This window comes from Vulpes lagopus, chromosome 12 (genome assembly GCF_018345385.1).
Source record: "Vulpes lagopus strain Blue_001 chromosome 12, ASM1834538v1, whole genome shotgun sequence".
Lineage (NCBI taxonomy): Eukaryota > Metazoa > Chordata > Mammalia > Carnivora > Canidae > Vulpes > Vulpes lagopus.
Window position 1 is genome coordinate 28,455,467 of NC_054835.1, and position 18,896 is coordinate 28,474,362.

At 37.3% G+C, this 18,896-nt stretch overlaps 1 protein-coding gene across 8 annotated transcripts in view; it reads left to right on the forward strand.

Annotated features, from left to right (window-relative positions):
- RNF43 (ring finger protein 43) overlaps positions 1–18,896 on the forward strand; it is a 63,981-nt gene that overhangs the window by 7,591 nt on the left and 37,494 nt on the right. For 2 of the 8 annotated variants that reach the window (XM_041725515.1, XM_041725516.1), the window contains one exon: positions 7,129–7,262. The exons of the other annotated variants lie outside the window; for them this stretch is intronic. The gene's annotated coding sequence lies outside the window, so the exon portion shown is untranslated. The remainder of the gene's footprint in view (positions 1–7,128; positions 7,263–18,896) is intronic. 8 annotated transcript variants of the gene reach the window in all.

The following is an 18,896-nucleotide window of genomic DNA, read 5'->3' on the forward strand; positions in this document are numbered from 1 at the left end:
AAATTAGCCATAGTTTACTTAAAAAAAAAAAGATTATTTATTTATTTGAGAGAGAGTGTGGGGTAGGTAGAGTGGGAAAGGGAGAGTCCTAAGCAGACTCTGTGCTCAGCATGGAGCCTGATGTGGGGCTCTACACAGAGCTTAATCTCACAACCCTGAGATTGTGAGCTGAGCTGAAACCAAGAGTGAGATGCTTAACCAAGTGTACCACGCAGGCACCCCAGCCATAGTTTACTTTTTATATAGTATTAAAGACGTTTCTGGGGCTCTTGGTTTTTGTTGTTTTTGTTGTTTTTTAAGTGGCTCCATGCTAGGAGCCCAACACAGGGCTTGAACTCAACAACCCTGAGATCAAGACCTGGGCAGATATCAAGAGTCAGATGCTTAACTGACTGAGCCACCCAAGCACCCCTGTTTTTGTTTTTGTTTTTAATAGATGGGCTTTTGCATTTTACTCACTGGAAAGTGTTGGAACTTTTTTGTGCCTTTTTTTCCCTCTTATTTCCTTCAAATTGCTAAGTACAGTTGAGGAAAAAGGTGTTATAAATGAACACTATACTATTATAAATGTCCTGTTAGGAACCAGAATTGGTAGTACAGGGAGGGTATTGTTAGAGAAGAGTGTGGTAATGATGTTCCATTGATTTTCTATGTTTTCTTCCAAGAAGTTTAAAATGATTTACAAATACCTGCAAGCCAAATAGGAACAAGTGATATTTACTCCATTTTACAAAAAAGGAAACATAATGGGAGAGAGAAAGCAAATAAATTATCCAAGAACAAAGCTGCACAGGGATAGACCCAGTCTTCTTTGCAGGAGATAGATGAATAGTCCAATTTTTAAGGTATCCAAGGATGTGGGTTTCTCTGGGATCGGTTCTCTGGAATGGGAATTCTAAAAAGCTAAAATATTGTCAAAGGCTGAGATATCTACTCTATTTGGGCCTATGCTGTTCAGTGTGATAATTCAGTCAAAAAACTATGGGTGAAACAGTTTGCCAACTTTATGTCTCAAACCCAATGAGCCCATGCTCTGATCTGCATTCATTGTTTTTTTCAGCATTGCTGAAGTCTAGGAAGGCCTCATTCCTCCTGAGCTCATATTCTTCCCTGCTTCGTTTTTCTTTATAAGCTTTGGCCATGTGACATACTATAATATTTTACTTTTGTACTTGTCTCTGTCCCCTCATTGGAATATGAGTTCTATGGAAGTAGGGACTTTTGTCTCCTTAGTTCAGAGCTGTATTCTTGGAAAGTAGTGCCTTAATATACTTAGTGCCTTAGACATAATAGTTATTCAATAATTATTTATTGAATAAATATAAGGAACAAGATTGTGGTGCTGAGTAACTCTAGTAGCTGGGAGATAACTTTAGGATGAAACAGACTTATTTATGTCATCACATTTCTTTTTTTTTTTAATTTTTATTTATTTATGATAGTCACAGAGAGAGAGAGAGAGAGAGAGGCAGAGACACAGGCAGAGGGAGAAGCAGGCTTCATGCACCAGGAGCCCGATGTCGGATTTGATCCCGGGTCTCCAGGATCGCGCCCTGGGCCAAAGGCAGGCGCCAAACCGCTGCGCCACCCAGGGATCCCCTGTCATCACATTTCTAAGTATACTACGAGGTCAATTATTTTGAGTGCTTTGGGTTTGATATAACACGCTTTATTCCTTTACTCCTCTGACTTACAGACAGCTTAGTATCTCCTTGATTGCTGCTTCCAAATTGTAAACATAGGTATAATCAATATGTTTGAGGTGCTCCTTTCCACAGTGTTTTTTACACAGCATTTATTTGGTTTAATAGATAGACCAACTTCTGCTTTTTAGGAACTTCTAATTTTTTATTTTTTTTTTTCAATTTTTAAAATTTGTTTATTCATGAGAGACACAGGTAGAGGGAGAAGCAGGCTCCCTGCAGGGAGCCTGATGCAGGACTCGATCCCAGGACTCCGGATCATGACCTGAGCTGAAGGCAGTGGAACAACCACTGAGCCACCCAGGTGTCCCATAAATTCTAATTTTCTAAGAAAGATTTATTGGGGTACTGACTTTAAATCTGTAATTATAAAATATTGGGATATATCCAAAGGATTTCACTTTCTTGGTTGTAAGCTTTTGGTTCCCAATTCTGGTTTTGAGATACCCTAACACAGTGATTTTTAATCCTTTTTTGGTGTCACAGACACCTTTGAGGATTTGAGAAAAGTTGCTGACCACATGTACTTAACATATAATTTTTCATAAAACCTCAGTGAATTGAAAGATATAGAGATCTAAGGATTCCAGATCAATGACTGTTATCCTAGACTAATCCCAATTATTTTAATAATACCAAATTCTCAAAACCGATTTACCCTCAGTTTACTTAATTTAAAAAGTATTTGTATAGGGGTACCTTGATGGCTCAGTCAGTTGGGTGGCCAACTCTTGATTTGATTTTAGATCATGGTCTTGGAGTTGTGGGATTGGGCCCCTGTCAGGCTCTGTGCTCAGCATAGAGTCTGCTTGTCCCTCTCCCTGCCCCTCCCCCCCATTTTCACATGCTCGCTCTCTCTAAAATAAACAAAATTTTATTTTTTTTATAAGTTTATTTATTTTTTTATTTACTTATGATAGTCACAGAGAGAGAGAGAGGCAGAGACACAGGCAGAGGGAGAAGCAGGCTCCATGCACCGGGAGCCCGATGTGGGATTCGATCCTGGGTCTCCAGCATCGCGCCCTGGGCCAAAGGCAGGCGCCAAACCGCTGCGCCACCCAGGGATCCCAATAAACAAAATTTTAAAGCAAAAGTGTATATATTACTTGAAGTCAAACAGACAACTATATTATGATATAGTTATAAGATGGATGGCCTGACCTAAGATGACCTCAGATGCAAAAATTGGTATGACAAGGATCTACTTATGTTTACTTAGTAGAGGAATTGTGCTCTCCAAATGTTTGTGGGTATATGTGTCTGTTTGATTACTAAATTCAAAAAACATAGGCTATAAAACTAACTTTAGTTACTTTCTATTTTTTTGGTTTCAATCCTTTGAGCTCTATTGCTTTCCCTAGGATAGAATTCCTTGGACACTTAAATTTCTGTTTGCTAAAATGGAAAACTTTTTATCTTTTTAAAAAAGTTTATTGTTGCTTGCTCATTTATTTTTAAAAATAGCAGATAAGCTACTTTACCTACTCTAATTTTTATCTGGGTTCTAAACATTATAGTTCATGAATATATTTTGTTTTGTTTTGTTTGATACTTTTAATATATTACAATTTGTGTTTAATATGCAAATTTGGAAACACCAAAATAATCAAAGTGATTTAAGTTAGAGAGCTTTTTTGAGAATTATGAACACAGTCTCACATTTTTCTTGGAGATAGGAAATTAGATTATTTAGAAATTCTGGTCCCTGGAATCTGAGGCAGTAGTAATTGTTTAAGACGGCAGTGTAATTATTTTCAAGACCACTGTTCATTTTTTAAAAGTTTAGGATACTTCTGTTATGATGGAAAGCAGCCATAATACAACTGTAATTTAGGTAGCATATTTAGTTATCATGTGCCTACCAATTTTATGCATGCTTATATATCAAAAGGGTACTATTATGTATATATAATATATGATAATTGGGAAATACTATTGCTGTTGTTATTTCGTAGAATAATCTGGATGAGACTGCAGGCTTAGTGTTTTATGCCTATTGATCTTGCTATTTCCTAAAAACAGATTATGGATTCCCATTCTTTTTTCTGTAAACCATTTTGTACAGTCTTGTTAATTATCCACTCAAAAAAGAGAGAGAGAGAGAGAGAGAGAGAGAAAAGGAAAAAAGAAATCTTTTATGTGATTCAGGTTTCAGATTCTTTCATTTTTGTATCTTCTGCTTAGAACTATATTGGTATCTGACTTTACAATTCTGTGGCCAAGTTTTTATAAAACTTTGTGGAGGACTTTATTGGTCTTATACTAGAATTAAATCCTATTCAGTTTTCCTTACCTAGGGTAAAATACAGGGCAGGCTATTCCATTTGTAAAACATAATCATCAAATTTTAAACTAGAAAAAACACCTAATCCAATCATTTTATTTTACAGATGAAGAAATAGGCAGATTAGTAGTTTGCCAAAGAGCTGCCAATCTATTGCCTTATCTTACTAGCCAGCATTTTTACCAAGCCGTATTTATTTATTTTAAACTTTTTTGGGGGGGTCATTGCAGGGCGATTAAAAGCAGATATTGGCAGAGACTTTCCCCTGAGCATTCCATTAAGAAGATATTATAGACTGCCATAGGTTCTCTTTCTTCTTTGATCCTAGTCAACCAGAAGGCATACTTTATAATAAGTGAACAAATACCTTACCACAACTTAGCATTATTTTACATGATGGGTATGTTATTTATTCTGCTGTAGAATCACTGTACACCAGATGGCCTGATGACCTGGATTGTTTCCTCAAAGCAGTAGAGAATTTTTATGAAATCTGGCCAAGAACCTTACTGAGACTGGGGACTGCACTAGATTATCTCAATGTCTTATAAGATGGATCTCCTACACTGTGGCAGTCCTGTAGGAATACAAAGAACAGCACCCTACCCTAATCCTACTGAGGAAAACAACAGAAGACAGTATAAGATAAATGCCAAGGAGAAATGTAGGCATGGATGCTTTAGAACACCAATTTTTATTCTCTTGGGAGTCTTTCAAATGACTGTGGTAGTTCTGTTTCACAGTCCTCTAGGACTGAAGAAAAAACAAACAAAAAACATAAGATTTTAACCCAGGCACCTTCAAGTAGCGTAAAGCTAGAGGACAACTATGAGCCAAACAGTCATACCTTCTAATTTCCACTGTTATCAGTTAAATATAGGTTATAATATTGCCTATATAAATATTCCTGTATGTATAATATCCATCTGTAGTGTTTTCCTTAGAATTTCAAATAAACATTATGGTTTTCTTCTCAAATTACAAACTTTCTAAAATGTATGAGAAATTCCTGTTTAGTTGTGGTAAAATTAAAAGAAAATTTAACTTTAAACAGAATTCAACATATTAGTAGTTCTGTTTGAGAATCTCACTAGCTCAGTTTTAGTTTACAGACTGTATAAAAGAAGAAATAAATACTATGTAGAAGGAGAATAGTATTTGAAGATAACCTCTGTTTAGCAAAATTTATTTCTAATACTGAGGTTTTAAAAAATGTTTGACTGTGGTCACCAGTATCTGTTATTTCAATTATTTAAAATGTGTTGTGACTTTAATATGAGGCATATAAACACTAAATCTAGAAGAATGTATGTGTCTGCTATGACAACAACAGTAGGCTATTACCTGCTCTGAAGTTAGTAAACTGTATGGTTTTGCATCATGTCTTTTATCACCATTAGAGATTATGTAGAATTTAGTTATCTCTTGTGGGTATATGAAAAGTCCATAGGTGACTTATGACCATTTAAAAAGTAAGTCACGGGGCAGCCTGGATGGCTCACCGGTTTAGCGCTGCCTTCAGCCCAGGGAGACCTAGGATCGAGCCCACATCAGGCTCCCTGCATGGAGTCTGCTTCTCCCTCTGCCTGTGTCTCTGCCTTTTTTTCTTTCTCTCTCTCTGGTCTCTCATGAATAAATAAATAGAATCTTTAAAAAAAATAAAAATAAAAAGCAAGTCACATAACCTATTATCTGTTGGGGTATGTGATAAGGTAACCAAATAATCTTTAAGATCCTTTCTAACTCTAAACATTGGGAGTTTATGTTTATCCTAGAAATAGACTTATTATATTAGGGGGACATATAACTTGCTTATTTATTTCTTTCCCCTGAGATAAAGTTTATTTGGTGGGTGGTACAAAAAATCTGACTAAATTCCTTAAAGCCACACAATAAGTTGGCAGCAAAATGAAGCATCAGACTCAGATGCACTCCCAGTCCTCTGGTCCTATCGTTATGGTTCATGAATATATTTTGTTCACAAAATAAACTCATGCAAAAATGAGTTTTCCTCTGTAGATTTATATTTTAAAATATCTGTAGTGAATTGGGGACCCTTATTCTAAATTCTTCATCAAAGGATCGCAGTGACCAAACCACACTGATTTCAATCGTGAACCTCCATCTAAGTGAATCTGAACCTTCGAAAAGGCTTGGAAAAGCCACTGATAACCTAGAGCCAATCGGGGCCATAGTAGTAAAAGGATGATGTGTCTGATTCTAAAATACTTTGTGAAGTTGAATTATCAGGGATAAACTGAATAATTATACTTTAGGATTTCAGAGCAACTGATAGGTGTTTGTGTGTGGGGCTGGGTTATAGAGCTCTAGTCTGTAAGCATCTGGAGGCATCTGGGAAGAGTGGAAATGGGGCCATCTGATTAATAACTATGCCTTGTTATTTAAACCGTGACTTTCTGCATTGAATATCCCCCAGAGCTGGAAAACTTCCGCTGGCAAAAAAAAAAGGGGGGGGGGGCTGCCATGCTGTTGCTGAGGGCGATACAGTAGACACAAAAGCTCCTTCTTACAGGCCTGCAGCAGAGGCAGCCTGTACAGGCAGGCCCCATCCTCTCAAAGACTGGGAATCTGATTCTTTCCCCAGGGGGTTTCCAACTAGTTTGCACTTCAGAAAAATCTTTTCTTTCTCCTGCTGTTCACGCCCTGCAAAGAATTTTCTTCCAACCAAAGAAATTGTTCTATAATCAAAGATCCTTGTCCTTGGTTGTTGGACATCAAAGAAAGTTTGGAGGAGACGGGGGATTATGTGAGTGCCTAGAATTTATTCTGAATGCAAACCTGCAACATTAGCAAGTCCCCCAAAGAATATACTTATCTCAGAGAGAGCCTAATATAACTGAGTGTATACTCCTCCTTGATTGGTTGTACTCCAGTAAGATACAAATGAGATGAATAGCTCTATCTGGACTTAATTCCTGTATGTTTGGTTCTTGAGGTTCTTAATGGAACTTACCGTTACTCTACCTGCCCTTTTAAAACCTGGTATTGGGAAACATGAAGATCTATTGGTAAACTTGAAATGACAAAATAAATAAATAAATAAATAAATAAATAAATAAATAAATAAATCTTTTTTAACCTTCAGTATTTCAACTTTTGGGAATTTGGGGTTTCTCCCAGGGTCGTTGATGATATCACCAATGTCAGGAGCCACATTCCCTGCATTCCCTGCTGTCTCTGAGGTGTTGATGATGTCATTTCTCTCACAAAGGAAAACCTCAGCACCCTGAGGGCCTGAACTCAGGTCTTGGCAGGTAAATGAAGGAGGAACTTACTTCTGGATTTAAACTATTTGATTGACTCAGGCATAAAGACGCACAACCATGTTATGTACTAGCTTCACAGCCTCATCTCTAGAACCTGAATAGATCATTTATTGTTTAGGGAGAATTAACATTGTAACTTCAAGAAATTATTTTCTGGATCAGAACAATGATTAATTTAATATTTTGGTTCTTGCAGTCAGGACATTTAAAGGCTGTTGTTCTAAGAGATTATGCTCCTTTTAAAATATCTTCTGAATCCATGAATTTTTCCAGGCTTTTCTGGAATCCATTTATAGATTATCTGACTTTGCTTCTTAGAGTAGATTAACAACAACAAAAACAAGAATTAGAAAAAATAAAGTGACGGATAGGACAGATTTAGGCAGAGTTGTATCCTGGGCAAAGTACATTCTTGTTATTTTAATCTTGGCTCTGTGGTTATGAACAGAAGAGAGTATTTGGTCTAGGAGACTTCCAATCTCTTCTGTCCCTTCATTGTAACCACAAAGTAGTGGTTGGAAATAGAATTCCAGGAACACCAAAAATGCTCACAGTTTCCAATAGTGGCAGCTCTAGTCCCGCCACAAGGATTCTTTGAGCACTCTTCCTCAGAGCCTTCTTGTGTCTTTGTGGTTAGGAACCTACATCGTCAATCACAAAGGCTTGTCCTGAAGACAAACCTGGTAAAAATGTCAATTGTCTTTCTTTGACACGAAAAACAATCCTTTATATTTTTACTCTGTTCTAAACTAATATGCTCTAGGTTTTTAGAGAAAGACAGTGTATCATCCACTTCATTCTCACAAAATTTTAAGTGCACTAGTTTGTACTAGGAAGGTAAGTCAGGATGTATGGGATAGGCAAGATTTGCCAGAGGTTTTTATTCCACTCAGCAGTGTTAAACTAACTTGCCTGTGTTACTCCTGTGTAGGTATTCAATTACAGTTTGGGTTGTCTTTTTTTTTTTTTTTTTTACACTAAGAATATATGGGTAAAATTCACTGAAATTTAAGAATCCCTTTTTAAACGTTTGTAAGGGGGAATAGGGAATTGAACTGTAAAGGGAAGAGCTGAACCTGCAACCTTTCATTACTGTAATCTTATTTCTCCTGAGTTGATGTGTACTTGAACCAAATTAATAACATTATATGAAATGCCCTAGTTTTTCCACCAATGTCAGTCTTAAAGGTATGGAACAGGGTTTGGCATTTTGTTTCCATTTTTATTGTTTTGTTTTCTAAGGGGAAGTTTGAATTGGAGCCTGTCTGGCAGGATTCCATACTTCTACCAAACCACCTGTCCTGGCAGAGACAATGGAATCAAAAGTCAAGTTCTTTATGACTGCACCTGCCTTGTAAGTGCTGCCAGAAGATCTGATTTTCTTCTGTAGCCAAACTCTACCCAGAAATTATAGTATTTGGCACCTAAACAGTAGGTGCATACACCCAAAAACATGGATGTCCTAATTTCAGGAGGACTCATACTAGTTCTCTGTTGACTTCTAAGATAGTCTTTTACATCACATTCAATGATTATTTTACTATTTATCAGATGGAGGCAATGTAACTTTCTGGTTCACTGGTTTCGAGATTTTTGTCAGGATCTACCAATGATGATGGATCAGTTTGGTAATTTATTATTTAGAAATTGCATTCTGCAATTGTGCCTCTGCTAAGGATGAAGGAGAATATGATCTATTTAAAAGAGATCAGGAACATTATGTCCAAAGTCAGAACACCATGTAGTGTTTTCTAGGAGAAGCTAACCATTTGTCCTTGCTTTTTTTTCCATTTCCAGAAATGTAAGTTACCCTATGGGTCACCAGTTGAATGCTGTCTTGATGAGGCAATTGTTTTGGAGGCCAACTAACTTCCTGGATTAGGACATTTTCCTTTTGAATTATCAGAGTGTATCTTGGGTTCCCTTAGGGTAGTTACTTCACTGTGCTCTAACTTTATGTGTAACTGGAGGCCTTCTGGCCTAAGAACATAATTTCTGCCACCAATCAGATGAATGAAAATAATACGCCCACTGGGGCATCTGGGTGGCTCAGTGGTTGAGCATCTTGCCTTTGGCTCAGGGCATGATAGAGTCCCACATTAGGCTCCCTGCGAGGAGCCTGCTTCTCCCTCTGCCTGTGTCTCTGCCTTTCTCTGTCTCTCATGAATAAATAAATAAAATCTTAAAAAAAAAGGAATATGCCCACAAAATAGTGCTCTTTGCACAGTATTCAAATATAATGATATAGTAATAAGACATAAGGGGTGCTCTAAAATGAGTGACAACATCCTACAGTGAACAGAGCTATCAGTAGACTTGTGTTTTGTTATGGTTTTTTTAAATATATATTTATTTATTTTAGGGAGGGCACAGAATGGGGTGCAGAGTGAGAGGGAGAGAGAAACTTAAGGAGGCTCCACACTGAATGTGGAGCCCAGTGTAGCTCCCATTGTGGGCCTAGTGTGGGGCTCAATCTCATGACCCTGAGATTACCACCTGAGCTGAAAACCAAGAGTCCAACTTGACCAACTAAGCCGTCCAGGTACCCTAGTAGTCTTGTGTTTTAATCTCAGCTCTGATCCTTAAGGAAAATTGCTTAAGTTCTTTGAGTCTCTGTCCTCATGAATAAAATAGGGGATAATACATGCCTGGGTGGCTCAGTCAGTTAAGTGTCCAACTCTTGGTTTCTGCTCAGGTCAAGATCTCAGGGTCTTGAGATTGACCACACTCAGTGTGGAGCTTACTTCTCTCCTTTTCTCTTTCCCTCCACACTCAGTGTGGAGCTCCACACTCAGCGTGGAGCTTACTTGTCTCCTTTTCTTCTTCCTTCTCCTTCTGTCCCTCCCCCTACTCACACTTGCTCTCTCTCAAATAAATAAATAAATATTAAAAAAATAAAAGTATTTAAAATTAAATAGGGATAATAGTAATTGTCTTCCAACCTGAAATGAAATGAGAATTGTCTTTGAAAATTGCAAATGTAAGGTATTAATAGTAATTGGACTTAAACTCTTTCTCATTCACCTAATTACTGTTAAGAAATATTATTAAGAGTTATTGATTTAAGTTCAGTTAGCCTATTTGAATTCAATTTGGCATTATCCTAAAATAACTAAGAATAAGACTATTTCTATTTTTTTATTTCTATTTTTTATGTAGCTAAAAATACAGTGCTTTAGATTCAAACTTTTGTGGGCCTAAAGGCTGATGACATGTTACCATGATGTAGTAACAGGTAGCCTTCATGGCTTAGAGAATGACTAATGGCATATGGGTCCTAGGGTAGGAACTTAAGTTCTATTGCTGCCCTGCTTCTGCCATGGTGAATCACTTGCCTGTCCTGGACCTTTGTACATGTAGCTGTTCTATATTGTTGAGCTTCCTTCTAGGATCAATGAGGTGATTACTGACACAACACAGAACAGCTACTTTCTAAGTTTTTACTTCTCAGATTAGAGGGATACTAGAAGCATATTACATATCACTCTTACATTTTCCCTTTTTGAATTTTTTGAATATTCTTTTAATTGCTGCTGCCCTGAAACAGTTGCTCAGAATGCTGAAGCTCTCAGCTTCCTGTGTAGCTTTGCAGCTGTATTCAAAGGGACAGAAGGAGAGGCATTCAGGACTGTGAAGGGAACTAATTTACCCAGTTCATTATGCTTGTACTGTTCTGGTCTCAACATGTTGTTCTTTGAAGCTCAGCAGATAAGTTTCTGTAGGCTGCTTGGAAATTACCCCACAGGTTCACAAGACTCCCAGTTACCTATCTGAGAAGTATTAGATCAAAATGAGAATAAGCAGTTTCAGTTATAGCACCTATCCAATATTTGTGGCCCAGAAATAATTTTTAGGTAAAGATTACCTTTGAGGTATCTCAGAGACTTGTATTCTGCAGTTTGGAAAATCTGTATTCCATACTGTAACTTCACTAATTTGAAGTCTCTCCCCAAAACAGTAAATAATGGGATAAAGGTAATTATGGGTTTTCTCATCTTTTCTACTTATCTGTTCCTTGTTGTGATTAAACACACGTAGTTTATAACTCTCTTAGAAAAAAACTGAATTACCATTTTTACCCTTTCAACATTTGCATGGTCTTATAATCCATTTCAACCACAGTGTGACATAGTAGGAGTCAGGAGACAAGTATGTATGGGGAAGATGGAGGGGGCAAATGTTTTTCCTTGTTTTGGTTTTGGGAAGCATCCTTCTTCTCTAAAGGTACTTCTTGGGAAAATCTGTTTTCTTCCCAAGGCCTAATGAAGATTAGTGAGAGATGTCTGCAAAGTATTTGAAGTTCTTTGAAATAAAGGCATGGATAAACACTCAATATCATTGTCACTATCATTAAAAAGGAAAGCCCAGCATGTGATGTTTTGGGTCACTTCCAGCAGCCTTTTTTGATGTTCAGGATTTCTTTTTTGACCTTTACCTCTTGATATCTTTATACGTTTATTGACACTGTGGACAAAGTCTTGAGATCCTAAGTAATAGGGTGTTAAGAATGAATGACTGCTAACCTCCATTACTATGGGGGGTATGTCTGAAAATGTGTTTAAAGTAAATAGTTTAGGGGCACCTGTGTGGCTCAGTTGGTTAAATGTCTGCCTTTCCCTGGGGTCATGATTTCAGGGCTCTGGGCTGGAGCCCAGCATTGGGCTCCTGGCTTGGTGGAGAGTCTGCTTCTCCCTCTGCCCCTCCCCCCTCCTCCTGCTCATGCTCTCTCTCTCTCTCTCTCAAATAAATAAGAATCTTTAAAAAATAAAGTGAATAGTTCAGGTTTCTGTCTTTGGATACCGTTGTTCAAGTTTGGTAATCTTGGTGGCAAACTTTTTTTTTTTTAAAGACTTTATTTATTTATTCATGAGACAGAGAGAGAGAGAGAGAGAGAGAGAGGGGGGGGGGCAGAGAACAGACAGAGGGAGAAGCAGGCTCCATGCAGGAAGCCTGACGCAGACTCGATCCTGGGACTCCAGGATCACATCCAGAGCCCAAGGCAGATGCCTAACTGCTGAGCCACCCAGGAGCCCCTAAACAAACTTAATTTAATATCTGATCATTTGAATTTTTATTTTCAACTCTGTACCTTCCAATAGAACTAGAGTTTCATACGAAAATTTTTACCAACTAGAATAAATACCAAATAAACTGGGATATCCATCCGTATTGTGTTTATGAATTAGAGGTAAATTAAAAGGAAGAATCAGATATAAAGGATCTAAAAAACAAATAATATAAGAACTTCCTAGGGGCACCGTAATAAGTTCAGCCAACCTCCGATGCTTCAGAATGTAAATTATTTCATGCTAAAAATGATCATAATGATATCTTTATAGTGTTGGAAGATACTGAAGATACCAAATAAAGTCTAAATATGTTTAGTGTAATGTATTTTAGGCAGGGAAGTATACCAATACATTTTAGAAAGGGTTTCTATGGTACAGATTAAATTTTAAAAGACTTCCTCCGGTCCTTAGCAAGCTAAATAAATCACAAACTTTTATTTTGTGCCTTCTGTATTCAAGGACTTGTGCTAATCAGAATATTCTCTTCCCTGACTGGCAGCTATATTTAAGAATCAAGTAGAATTAGTGCTCAATTTTGTTTTAATGCTGTTGGTCCATCATTTTGAGTTTGTAGGGTTGCTATATATTTCATTAAAAAAAAGAAAAGGTAACCCTAGTTAATGACTTGTTTATTTGTTCTGGATTTTAAATGGTTATTCTACAATAAAGTTTGCTTATATATACACACATATATTTTCCCCCACTAGCTTTTCAATGGAATTTATTTTTTTAATCTCTACATCAATTTCTGCATTTCTATGCACACAGATTTTTGTGCTTCTAAGCTTAGCTTTGACCAAAAAAATGTAAAGTAGAAAAATAAATTGAAAATATTCATCAGAACCAAAGGAAACTCCAAAGATTTTATAGGAAATTAGATAGGAGGATGGTATACATTATGTCAACCACTAATAGAAAATTATTTGAAATTAACATCATGCTTAGCTTTATGCAAAAGCAACCACCCTGAAACTACTGATAGTGATAACATATGTGTTTGTGTGTATATACACAGGAAGGATTGAAAATGGGTGTTTAGATTAGAATGGATAATATGTATTGGCTATACTTATAAATAACATTATATATATAACTCATATTCTATATATAGAAATATATATGGAATATAGAATATATGTACATATTCTAAATACTTACTTTTCATCCTTTAGGGGAAGCTACTTCCTCTATGCAAACCTTGGACCAGACTCTGAAAATAGTTGCCTTTGGCGAACCTAAAGCCAAATTACTTATTTAGCTTTTGAAATTTTGCCTATTGAGAGAAAGGATAGTCACAGGCAAAATGAATAACTTTGGTACATTCTCCCTGTGTTCTTTTACCTGACACCTGCTCTTCCACCCATAATTTCAGTTAAACTTACTTAGCAGAAAGCGATCAATTCTAACCTCAAACTGTTGTCTTTTGCTCTGTTTCAGATTCACTGTGTTGGACCTGGCTTTCTTCTCTTTCTTGTTAATTTCTACTTTCTCATCTCTTCCTAGTTGTGTGGCCTGATATCTCCTTAAGAATTTTTACCATGGCAGCTCAGTCAGTTAAGTGTCTGACTCTTGATTTTGGCTCAGGTTGTGATCTTGGGTTGTAGTTGCTTAAGATTCTCACTCTCTCCCTCTTCCTCTGCGCCTCCTCACCAATTTTTTTTTTTTAACCTACATAATGGTCCTTCTATTTCTTTTCTCTCATTTTCATTTTGGGGTCATTAAAAAAATATATGTGCCCACTGTCAAATCAAATGTCTCCTCTCACTATGAAAATTTACTATCACTTTTGTATCCCTTCACATTACGTTGGTCTAATTTAGGTTGGGATTTGATGACCTGGCCTGTTCCTTGGTATATCATAGCGCACCAGATTCACTGTATATGTTCACTCATAACTGTGTTGAATAAGTTGGTGTGTTGCTGCTATTTTCATCTGGAGACAGTATTCTGCAGGCTGCATGAACAGGCAACTGCACGTCAGGTTACATGCTGACAGCTGTATCTTCCCATCAGAAAAAAAGATCCTTTTTTCCTCCCTATCAAATGAAAGCTTAGATTTTAGAGAAAATTGCAAAATATCGCAAATGAAAGAGATGAACTGAAATCACAGCATCTCTAGTTTTCTCTATCATTAATGGTAAAGCAGCTTCCTAGAGAATTTTATTATAATATGTTGATGAAATGTTTATAGTCATCCCTTTGCAGTTTGTTTAGAAAGTAGTTTCTAAGCAGCAGTTCCTGCATCATCTAGAAAACTTTTAGCTGGAGAAACCACATTTCTTTTCTTTCTCAAGCGGCAGAACCGGTCTAATTTTTTTTTTTTTTTTTTAGTTTGTTTAATACTTGATCTTTATGGTGAGGGACTAAGTTACATGATCTTTCTTCCAAAAGAATGTTTCTCAGATTTTTGTGTTTTATGGCTTTCTGATTTCATTGCCATCATAGATGTAATTGTCAGGGAACTGAATACCTCTAGGAGTTTAAGTGTGCACAATAATAAACTTTTTCATAAAGAAGGAATAACTTTATGGTCTTGCTATGATAGTAGGTTTGGATGCATCTTACCATGGATCCAGGACTCTAATCAGAAATAATTGAGTCATGCGTATGTTTAAAGTGAAGGAACTTACCAACACATTATATCACCTCATATCGATAATATTCTTTCCATAATCTTTGGATGGGTTGATCATGCTATGACAGACCATTTGGCTGCCTTAAAGCCATTACCTTATATTTTTCCTCAAAGGAATTTCAGATCCTGTTTAATATTTGCCAGTTTTACTAAGTAGTGAAGGCAGAGAGGCTGTAGTAGTAATCTTGTGAAGAAGGAAATCAGTATTTCTTATCTATTTTCCATATATTGTCAATCTGTCAGAGCAAACCTATTATGTGGAAAACTGATAAGGAACTTTGTTTTCTTCTTGATATACTTGCCTGCCCAGCACCATGCCCCACGTTGGAGAACCCTGTGGTAGAGTTTCAGCTCTCTAGATAAGGTGGAATATCTGTAAAATAGCTGAACCATTGTGCTTCCATAGATTTTCACAACCCTGAAGGTTAGAGGAGTTGGGAGGATGAAAGAGGACCATCCTTGCCCCCAAGACTCCTAAAGTTCAAAGACACAGCTGGTGTTCCAGTGGAATCCATGCATCTGGAGCAGTCCAATTACTAGAGAGATAACTATAGCCTTCTTGGTATCCTCTAACGTATTCATTTCGTGGCCCTTGCCCTTCCCTGGGAATCATCTCCTAAGTCCTTCTGTCCTTTTGTTGGCCTGCTTTGAACTTATTGTGTCTTAATCTCTTTTACAAAGGAAGGGCTGTAAGCAGTGGATAGTAAGTACTGCAGGTGTACTCTCAACCCCCAAGGTGAGGAGGATTGTTGAACTATCTTGTTTCTGCATAAAAACAAAACAAAACAAAACAAAACAAGGGTGCTGGAGTGGTTCATTCAGTTAAGCATCTGACTCTTGATTTCAGCTCAAGTCCTGATCTCAGGGTCATGGGATCGAGCTCCAAGTTGGGCTCCCTGTGCAGTGAGGACTCTGCTTAAGGATTCTCGCTCTCACCCCCTCTCCCTTTGCTCCTCCCCTCACTTGATTGTGCTCTAAATAAATATCTTTAAAAGAAAACAAACAAAAAACTACAATAGCATCATCCTCTGAGTTCTTGTACACTTCTTGTTTCCCTAATGATTTTCTGAATTATTTTCATTTGTACAGTATCCAATGCATTACTTTTTTCATTCTATCTGATATCAAGTCATTGATAACCACTTATATAGAGAAATTAGATGCACGTTCTCTTCCTTCTTTGAGGCTATTTTCTAGAAGAGTATAGGGCCAGATTCATGGGATTATCTGGAATTTCTTCATAAATTTCAACATCAACTGATAGGATTTACTTTTGTAATTTTACCTCTCAAGCTTACCACTGAGTCATATCCTTTCTACAATTTCAGTGCAAAGAAGATTTTGATTTATATTATTTTTCTTTTTGTATTCTAAAAATCAAACTGAACTCTGTCTAATCTTACTCTAAGAGAGAAGAGTATCACCATATAGAGAATAGACTAGAGAATGTTGGAAGTGCTTTTTTGAAGCAACTCAACAATATATAATTATTTCTATTCAAGCCTTGTGCAAGTAAATACACATGGGTTATGGTCTGATGTAGAAAATATAAACAGTACAATGTGTCTCAAAAATCAGATTATACATTCCTAATCTATACTGCATTCAAAATGGTAATGTCAAGTTCACCTCCCCTTCAAGGTAGATAGAAGAATTATCTCCTAACATGATGGCCTATCCCCCACTACACAGGGTAGGTCACCAGCTGCTCCATAATAGCAACATTGCTCAGTAAGTTAGGACAGGAGAATAAAACAACCATATCCAGTTGAGGCTGCAAAGAAAATTCAAGGAAACAATGTAATAAGGATTATATTCATATATGGATAAAAGAATATGAGTTGCATGCATTGCCCCCAAATTTTCCTGTGAGAGCATTTAGTGATAAATTATATAATGTCTATTTACTCATCAGGACATGTATGGAAATAAAAAAGCCATATAACCCTTCTTTAGCCTTTGGAGACAGGTATTCACATTTGAGGGTGTTGTAGTAATGATAATAGTTCTGGAATGAATGAACAGCTGTCTTATGTATTGACTTTAGATTTATAAGGCTTAGTTGTGGGGGCTGCCATTTATGCCACTTTCAAATGTATTCAGGGGCCAATATGTACTTAATAATGAGATAATAGAAATTCCCTACTATCTTCCTTTGGAGTCCACAAGTTAGCGTAATAGTTAAATAATAACTAGATGTGGTGTTCCTTGGCTTGAGTGCTCTTTAATATATGCTGCCCCCAGAAAATATTTGTGGTATTCTTGGTGTTAAGTCTATATTTTAGTTACAAGCTAGCCAGATTTCCATTATATCTCATGATTAATAATTGCATGTATTTGTGTGAAAAATATTTTGATAATGCCCAAATAGATGTCATTTGGTCTCTTGATACTCACCTCAATAAAGAGGTGTCTTCTTTGCTTCTCTTAACTTTATTTACTATCATTTTTGAAGTCTCTTATTCTTTCTTAGTCTTGAGATAATGTTCTTTTTCAACTTGTATATTGCTTTCAGAAAAAACAATATACTTCCCTCCATCCTCTATATGCTGCCCCATAATAAATCCAGCCTTGCAGTTCTAATGTCTTCAGGGCTTCTGTTTCATGTGTAGTGCAGATTTCTGCTTCATTTCAAGGTTCTCATTTCCCTACTCTCATCAACATCTCTAGCTGCCCACAGTGAAGACTCTTACTTACCTATATCTCCTAAACTGCTTAGAGAGGAATCTGGTTCCTCAGAATCTGGCCTCAGTGCTGACCTTGACCTTTTCCCTGAGCAGTCCTGGAAACTCTGTCCTCTCAGCACCTAATTCATGCCTGATACTCTAACTTTCTTGTCCGGGCCTCAGGAGAGAGAGCACATTCTGAACACTCCTCCTTTTGTGTCGGCATCTCTGTGAGGTGCTTTGGAAGGACTCCAGCCAGGCATGGAAGGGCTCTTTGATAATATCTGACGGGTGGGTAAGAATTTCGGGCACCTGGCCAAGATACACATAGCCTGTAATCGTTAACTCAGTCTGTAAACAGTTCAAACGGCACTGAGAGGCCGTCAGTTATTACATTAGAAGAAGCCTTTCATCTCCCTTGCTTAGAAGCCAGGCGTCCAGCACTGGCCCCCACTGTGGTGATTGGAACCATAGTGCTCTGTGCGGAGCCACCAAGGCCTGACACATGCAGGGACACACAATGGAGCCGGCTCTGACTGACTGACTTCCAAACTTTCAGCATTGGAGCAATAACTAAATCATTAATTTCCTTTTGTTCTGCACCTGGCTGATGCTGGAAGGTAAAAAGGAGAAGAAGAAGAAGAAGAAGAAGAAGAAGAAGAAGAAGAAGAAGAAGAAGAAGAAAGAGAAAGAGAGAACCTTGACCAGGAATAAACAGTGGGGAAAGAATTATCATATGGGATTGGAAATTTCATTTTTCAGCTCAATTTTCCTACCCACATTTGTGTTCTGACACCTTTACAACCTTATTGTTGACGTTTTTATTTTGCTCTTTCGCTCCACATTGAATCCAACTTTGGCCCTCAGTACACCCCATGTCCCTACTTAGCTTTAATATTACTGGGCTCCAAGTACAAGGCACGATGCTGGGCCCTGGAGAGGGCTCAGAGGAGCATAAGATAACAGACCTGCTGCCCTCAAGGTGCTTACTAATTGAGACCTTAAGATAATACTAGATATATACTAGAAATAACTACCACCATGAGAGTTCATAACAAGTGCCAACTGAGGCACACAGTGAGTTTCTGTGGGAGTTCACAGCTACATGGACAAGAGTGATTAGGGAAACTCCTTCTCAATTTTGTGAGAGATTTTTTTTCAGTACTTTTCTTTTTATTAGTTTCTTTTATATTTCCCATCAATTCTCTCTTGCCTTTTCCATTAAATTGCTAATTCTGCTAGCCACATATTG